Below are 9439 nucleotides of genomic sequence, written 5' to 3' on the forward strand. Positions count from 1 at the left end.
AAAATCAGTAAATACTTTAAACAAAGCATACAAATGTTTGTTTTTCAAAAATTTATTTGAGGTTTGATCTGATTTGAGCATGAGTTTTCCAGAGCAGTAGACTGATCACCTATCGTCTTAGTACTGTTATCAACGATTAGTAATCTTTAAAAATAATGTAATAACCCACTGATGAAAATTAACATTTACTAAACATAATTTTAATCATACTCTACTTATATTTACAGTTCTGCAAGATTGTAGTTCTTATTAAAAATTATTTTTCACATTTTCAATAAATAGTAATAATTTATTGGTTTACATTGCATTAAATTTCATTTATCACGAATTTCTAATTTAAAAACAAATCTATTATAATGAAATTTAATAGTTTAATTTCATTAAACTTTTAACTTTCAATAATAATTTTTATTGTATTAATATAATTATTATTACATAATAATTTAAAAATATATATAGTAAGGTCTTATTTTACCCTGATGGCAATGGTTAGGTTAACTCTTAGATGCACAGAGGTAAAACATATTGCAGACACTCTCATTGTACTGTACATACAGTACATTTAAAATATCACTTTTTGTAACTGTAAAATATACAGGCAGAACTAAACATATTAGAGAGATCCTTATTTTTATGACCTAAATGGTTCTTAGAAAACCATCATTACACAAGCTTTAATACTCCATATATGTACAGTAGAGCATCGATTATCCAAAACAATTCAGGACGGGTTGTTCATATGCCTGATTTTTCGGATAACTGATCATCTATGAAAAAATATATTAAACACAAAACTGCACTGTACATATTTTCTATCACATGTCTTATAAATACATATCTTACATAAAGTAGTACATTGAAGTAGGCTTACAGTTTAGGCTGGCAGGGAGGGGGAGATTGCTGCGAAAGCACTAGCGGAAATTTGAATTTGCCAACTGGACGCTTTTGGTTAACCAATGTTTTCGATGACCAGTATTCGGATAATCGATGCTCTACTGTAGTGTCATATAGTGAGGTTAACTATATTTTTATACTTGCTTCTTAAAATCAAAATAATTATTCACTCTAATGATATCCAAATTAAATTAAAATCAATATTTTTATATTAATGTACACAAGCACATATACAATACAGGTATATAGATGGAATTTGCTTGGAACTTATCCATTAATACTCAGTATTTGCATGATTAACTTAATACTGGTAGAAGTAGCTACATATATTCTCAATATCTCAAAACACACTAAAAATTCTTATATACCATTACTATCAAATAAACTTTTTGAATACAAATGGAATTATTAATTCAATACTTTAGCATTAAAAGCTCAGTTTTTTAATGAACAACAGATATTAATGGAAAAACTTGCTTTTTACAAAAATAAAATATCTAATAGTTTTCATCTGATAATTAACCTCAGAGTTCTCATTAATTTTTTAGATAAAACATTTAATTAAATTAGATACTAACAGTACAATCCTGATTATCCAGATGATTAAAACACTCAGATAAGAAATAACATTAAGTCATTATGCATGTAAATCTAATTTGTCTAATTTAAATCATCATAAATCATTGATAATAAAATATTTTTATTTTATTTACAACTGTACTTATTAAAGCACATACAAATTTATGACTACAGTTAAAATTTCTTTAAATTCATGCTGTCATGAGAAGTTACCAGAATAAATTTTTTAAAAACTTCTAAAGTACCTAGAAAAACTTTCAAGTACATCTGTGGACCATGATATTGTACTGTATTACATTCTTCTTGTTTTTGTTAACAAAAGTCTTATACAACTCAGCTTGGATAAACTAAATATAAGTTAAATGAGTCTTGGTTAACAACAATACTGTAATTCAGTTAATTTCGAATTAAATGAAAACACTAATACTTATAGAATTTAATTAAATAGCTAGTATCAAAACTAAAATAAATGTTGTTTTGCTATATGCAGTACCAATATGTAAGAATCTAGTGAATCAGAAATATGGTTATTATTCAGATACAAATATTAAGTTTTTCAATTAATGAGAATTTAAGATAATTGTAATATTAAAAGTAATTTTTTACTATAGAAAGATCCAAATTTCAATGACAGTCAGTCAGGAAATATATTGTGTTGAAATCTGATCACCTATTTGAAGCTAACTACATCTCCAAACTGTTTTATTGGAATAAAAAAAGAAAATTGATAATATTTTGTCATTGAAACCTGAATAAAAATACTTTATACCCCTCTAGAAATAGAACATGTTTGAAATTTAAAAATTTATTGACTGTTACAGTGTTTATTTTTTCTTCTTAAAATTTATTATATATATATAATTTCTTTTGTCAAAGCTCAAAAACATTTTACCTTACAGAAAATCTTTGAATTTAAACTTATTACCTTTAATCTACGATACTGGAACAGAATTATTTTTTATTCAGTAAAGCAGTTTGGAAATAAAGGAATGATCTACAAAATAATTTAATATTGACAAAGAGAGATTAAATGTTTATTTTTATTGCTTGATCTTACAATGTAACTTCAACTTTATTACATTGTTCAAAAATTCAATTACATTTTAAATTCAAAACGAAAAAATAATTTAATTATTTATTTCATTCATACATTATATAATTTCATAAATAATAGTTTTTTTCTATTATACAATTTCAGGGGCTTATGCTGATATTACTCTGGTATCAAGTGGCCTTCTTGATACTAGAACAAAGTTTGATTACTTCAAAATAAAAGTAAATATTGCACAACTTCAATTAGGTAATTAAAGTAATTCTAAGTAACATTCTCTGAAATACTACTATGTGCTTTGGTCCCAAATCTGCCTTGAGTATTACTCCTATTCTCAAACTCTTGGATATACCATTGTACAATTTTAAGAAATATGCAACATTTCTTACAATTTTTGCAATTATTTAAGACTTGATATGAAAAATATTTTCATTATATTTTTAAGATCATTTCTTCCTAAGAATAAGTTTTAATCTATCTGATTCATAATTTCAAAATGCATCAGTGTATGATATTTGCAAGTCAATATACATTTTTATTATATATCCTACGTAATATAATATTTATATTAATATCAATATACAGTATGACACTGGTTTATGAGTACACCTCATTCCTGACAATCTCTCATAAATAAGGACAAGATTTTTTACTATTTCTCAACTGAAATACATTCCAGCATAATAGTACCATATGGTATCTAAATGAAACAATAAAAAAAGCTGCTTTCTTTGAATAGGCTTGAAGTAAAAACACAAATAATTTAAACATGTAGTAGTCTTCTGTGCAAAACAATTTTTCATCTGATAAGCCTATTCTGGCTAATCCAATCATTATACCAATGTTCTACAAAACATACATTTACCCCTAAATAAGTGTTTATATTGAATAACCTAATCAGCACTTTCATTTATTATAAAACAACAGAAGTTAATATGATATAAGAAAATATATAAGTTATTAGACATTTGTTTCTTAACTAACTTTATTTTATTTGTTTTCTGTTAATAAAATGTTGTCTTACCATAAAATAAAGTAAAAATAAAATTGTTCTTTTAATTAAAGAAATTATAGATCTTTTTATTGACAATTATAATGTAGATTTATTAAACTGCACAGTTAAGTTAAAACAAATAGCATCTTTCTAGTAAATAAAGACATAACATGAATAAAACAAAGAAAATAGAGACTGAAACATTAATCAGTGTGCACAGAAATTTTGATATTATTGCAAAATTTGTACTCATAAATATTAGTTAGTGCTCATTGTATCAAGTATTTCATTGAAGAGAGAGAAAATAAATACATAGAAAAACATCACCTTGCATCATTACATGCATAAACTAATAAAAATCAGTGATGACCACACACCCATTTAAGTTCTGTAAATGTCTTGATTGGAGTTAGGTCTTTTACTGAACAGTATTGACATTGACAACTATATGCCCGATATCCTAGAAAAGAGACAATAATATAGAAAGGATCTATGATCTTTACTGTAAAATTAATTGAAATGAAAAATTTATGTAATAATTACAATACCTGGTTTACTTTCTAAATTCACTTTTAATTTATTGAAATCAGGCATATTGTTTCTTAAAAAAATATAATCTGTTGTGTTTTTCCAAGTAAAATTATCAAAGGATGAAACTTTGAAATCACATTTGATACAACGAAGATTATCACAAGTCCTGTTGACAAAAATTTGCTTTATGAAAATATATTCTTCTCATAAAAATTACAAATTCAATAAACTAATATACTCATAAATCTATAAATTTGCTTTCTGAAATTAATTAAATTTATTTATCTGCTATTAAGATGAAAACTTTTATCATGTAATAAAATATTTATCAAAATTAATTACATTAATAACTCTGCTAACCGTGAACTTATGAGTTTCTTTGTGTGTAAAATTTATTATTCACAANCATACTCAAAGATACAACACTCACAAATGACACATGCAGAAAATGTCACATCATGCCAGAAACTATACAACACATCACTTCTGGATGCAAGCTCTTGGCACAGACAGATTACTTACATAGACACAATCAAGTAGCAAATATAATACACCAAGAGCTTGCAAAGAAACACGCACAAAGAAACTCGCGTGACGTCACGTTGCAATTTCTAAGTCCTGCGAGACTCGGTGGTGTCAAAGAGACACCGACCCTACGGTCACATAGTTGTCTGTAGAAAAGTGCCTCATTGTTTGTGAATAATTTATTTTGTTTTCATAGCATACAGGTTTTGTATTTAAGTCTTTGGCAATCTTTTTTTAATCCCAACTGAGGAGAACTACACTGTTAGTGATTACTTTATTTATTTCTTCTTAAACAGAAGACAGATGACCTTGTGATCTTTGACATACTCAAATAAAAACTACCAGCCAAGTCACAACATATTCCTGTATGTATATATTGTGTTGTTTGTGCTGTGCATGTGATTTTAATTTTCCTGAATATTTTCCTAATTTCTTTCACTAAGTTTAGTGTATTGAGTAAGCCTGCCTATTTGTTGTCTAATCTTATGTATTTGTGTTTTAGTCTTCTTTGCCAGGCAGGTTTATGATTTGTCTGTCTGTGGTTGTAGTTCAAGGTCATGGTATGTAACTATGATGACAGCACCAGAATAATGAATGTACTGTATGTCTGAAAGTGTTTAATCTGGTTGAATGTGTTTTGTTATTTAAGTAGTGTAGTTTTCCCACTTGTTTTGATGTGTGTATTTTGGATATTTGTGGTTTTTATATAAATCTAAACTTACAAATTTATTTCAAAAAATACTCACTAAATATTTAAGTGTGTTAATTAATTCTGTGTCTACAGTGTCAATGGTTGTAACACTGGTCAACAAAAAATAAAAGTTGCCTCTTTCCTTTATCAAGATAGTCATTTTCTAACAAAAAGGGAGCAAGAAACCAGACTATGACATCAAAACACTTTATATTGTATATCTTGTAACCAAGAATTAATAAAAGAACTTTGACTATTTACTTGAGCATTTCTGTCTTTTTGTTTTTCATTTGTAGGCTACTCTGGAGATCACTTGTCACATTCCAACAATAGTCAGTAAGCATTCCAGCTGCCTTGATAACTTTTTTCCATCATTGAAATGTCTTAATGGAAGCACTCTCCATGCTTGTCACTCACTGCATCACAAATGCATGGGAGGAAGACAATATATTTTAAGTGATATATTGCAACCTAATTCTCAGTATGTTGTTAATGAACTTCTAACAGCTATATCATAGTTTCAATTATTTAAGAAGTTGTCAACAGATTTTAAAGCTTCCTAAGCTGTTTTCTCATTTCCTTGAATAACTTTATAAAGGTTTTGTTCTTTAGTTTACAAATCTGCAGGCCAATAAAATTCCCTCTTTGAACTTGTGTGAATTTTCTCTTTGAATACTTGAAAGCTTCTCCTTCCTGATTCATTGCCTTCACAAAATTTTTCAGCAACCCAAGTTTAATACATAGAGGTGGCAGTAAGATTTTATCTTGGGCAACTAAAGGAATATACCGAATATTCTTGTTTCCAGGTTGCATCACTTTCTTATATAGTGCCAGAAAGAAATGGCACCAGGCCATTTCTATCTTATATAGTGTAAAGACCAGCTGTCTCTTTTTCAAAGTAAACAGCAATATTTGATATACCCTAACTGCATTCTAAGTAAGCTGGCAATAACTTTCAGATCTCCATATATCTGTCATTGATGATCTTCATATTTAATTTTTTCAAGAAGCTATTTAATATTTTCATAGTTCTTTCATATGTACAGCATGACCTACAGAAACAGATAGCAGCGAATTTTCATCGTTTTCAAGTTTTCATAGGCTTCTCTAACAAGTAAATTAAAGTGTCTGGTCTTTTAAATTATACTCCATTCTCAAAGATGTCATCAGACTATTTATATCAATGCAGGCAACAAGGTTATCCATTCAGAAAAATGGAGTTAAGTCTTTTTGTTAGTTTCTATATATAGACATTTTCTTCCAGAAGATTCTGCTGTTGAAGCCTAAAAGTAAGAAGTTCAGCCTTGCTTTTTAGTAACTCTAGATCACTAATTAAATCAGGATCTTATATTAAATATGTGGCTTACTGTACAAAGTTGATTTTGATGTAAAATCAGGATGATGCTGTAAAGACTTAGGCAATTCTTCATAACCACTCTATATACCTTCATCAGGCTCTAGGACATAATATGTTTACATGGGATAAGAATAGGTAGATTTAGGTATTTTTGTGTGACGTTACCATGTAGTGTCTGTCTATACCAGTGGCTCTCAACTGGGGTCCGTGTAACATTACTGGGGGTCCAGAAAAAAAAAAAAATACAGAATTGGGGTTCACAGTGATATTTTAGTGGTCTGTAAGGTAATTCTACTTCAGAACAATTGTTTTACTGAGAATTAAATTTCTACAGTATATATATTTTCAATTTCTTTATTACTCATTTCTTGCATAAGGGTTAAAATATAAATTATTTAAAATATTGAATATGTATACGATATATATATCTCATTGACAAAGGTCAAAGAGAGGTTATAAATCCAGGGTTTGTTAGGAGAATTTTATACCATCAGTGTCATGCCACTTGACAGTGACATTTCTGAAGGTTTTCCTTTCTTTTTTTTATTTGCAAAAAATATGATTTTTTTCCTGTGCTATGGGGTCCACAAAAAAAAAAAAAAAAATTTAAGAGGAAAAGGGATTCATGGGTAAAAAAAGGTTGAGAACCACTGGTCTATACGCTATCATATCTGTTTCAAGTTTTGTAATGGTTAGGCTTACCATAATATTTTTTTCTCCAACCGGGACAATTTTGAGAAAATACTCATAATAGAAAATTAGGCCTACTAAGATGAGTACCTAAGATTGAAATGGCTAAATAAAGTAGTTGTTAACAAAAACAATAAGTTAAAAGTAATTTTTAATAACTGAACTAAAGATATCTTATTATTAAGAAGTTATTAATATTTATCACTAGTGTGAACCTTTTTAAAAATTCTTTGTCACTTAAATCGTTAAATTGGTACATTTAAAATATGACAATATATTTGAGGAAGTTCCTATTGCTTGCCTTATGTTTTGCACATTTCAAGTGATTTTTAATGTTTGAACACCCATCATGAGTTACAAAAATTCTGAAAAGCACAGTTCATATTTCACTTCGTCAATACGATCACAAACTTTTTTCAATCGTCAGTAAACACATAGTTTCTTTTTGGCATTTTAAAGATTAAATAAATTTAATATACAGTATGAAATAATCACAAATGCCAGCTAGCAATTTGAACTCAACTAAGATATGGCATGCACAGCAATGACATGGCCACTGTAAGTTTCAGTGTTGCCAACACTAACTGAAACAAAATAGCTAAAAAACTGGAATAAAAATATCTGGATCTCATAGGCTACATGCTATTATAAATTCTGTGAAAAAATATCTGAATAAAAAAATAAAACATCAAAATTCATTCAGCCATATGCTATTTTGGGGAGAAACATTTAGAAAACATTAGAAGTACAGTAGAACCTCTATTATCCGGACCTCCATTATCCGGATTTTCGATTATCCGGATTTTTCCTTATCCGGACTACCTTCATCCCCAATTAGTCCGGATAATCGAGGTTCTACTGTATTTATTTTCTCCATTTGTTTCCGTTGAAAATTTCCACATTAAAAACTTATGTATTGAAAAATATAAAAATAAATTGGCAATAATCGTTTATTCTTTTAAAAAAAAAATTTGAAAGTTCTTTAATTAAAGAAATAATGAAGCTCCTATTAACAGTAAAAAATCTTAGTAGAGGATGATAGGAAACAATCGTTTTGGTTTAGATGCATCCCTGATGAATAGAAACTTTTTTCAAAATTCATTTATAATATAAAATTTAGAATATTCGTTTTTAATTATTTTAATAATAAACAAAAGAATCGATCTTTTTAAAAAAATTCTAAATTAATTGAAATCTGTTAATACAAATTTACTACAATTTAATCATGCCCATCATAAATTCAGCCAGGCCCCAACTTATCCAGGACAAACCATTCCCCAAAAAATTCTTGATTGTTCAACCTCATGGAATTGATTCCAAATCCCCAGAGCAATAGGCTGTTTTGGACATCCAACCATTCAACTTTCATATCAAGTCCTCAGTACAGGACTCTTGTCTGCTCTTAATACAGGCAATTTTACTATCTTTAGAAGAAATGGCTGGATGATCAAGATGATAAAGGCAATCAGTATGCTTCTCTGAGGATATCGTAAACAGCAGTTCAAAATGCATATATAGAGATATTTTTTGGAGGGGGGAAATTGTCTTCACAATTTGAAATCGATCGAACACACAGTGAAATGCTCGTATACACGCGCGCCATCTATCGTAGGATAAATGTACTATGCCAGAAACCTTCGCGGGAAAGTGTTAAAAAACTTCCCAAAGCTTCATGGCAATCGGACAAACGGTGGTAATGCATGCAGGACAGACACACACACATACATTCATTTTTATATATATAGATAAAAATAATAAAATTTTTTAAAAAGAACAAAAGCAAAATCTGGGTTAAAAACGCGAGTTAAAAAATTCATCTTTGAAAAGAATTTCAAATGTTTACTGCTGATTGCAGCTGTGCTGGAGCCAAACATTCGCGGCAAAGTGATTACAGCTTGCTCTTGAAGCAGTGGCGTACCGTGGGTGTCAGCCGCCCGGGGCGGAGGAAAATTCCGGCGCCCCTTTAGGTATTTCAATTTATAAGACCAAAATTCAGTTTGTCACAGAACAAGCAATGAAAATTTCGGAGGTAGTGCAGCGACCTGTTCAAAATAGCTATATTGGATATTAGCGGTGGATATTAACACGAATGAATCGTACAAGCAAANTTAAAAGACAAATTAAAGT

Source organism: Centruroides sculpturatus, unplaced genomic scaffold (assembly GCF_000671375.1).
Source record: "Centruroides sculpturatus isolate CEXI.00-Female unplaced genomic scaffold, Cexi_2.0 scaffold239, whole genome shotgun sequence".
Classification (NCBI taxonomy): Eukaryota; Metazoa; Arthropoda; class Arachnida; order Scorpiones; family Buthidae; genus Centruroides; species Centruroides sculpturatus.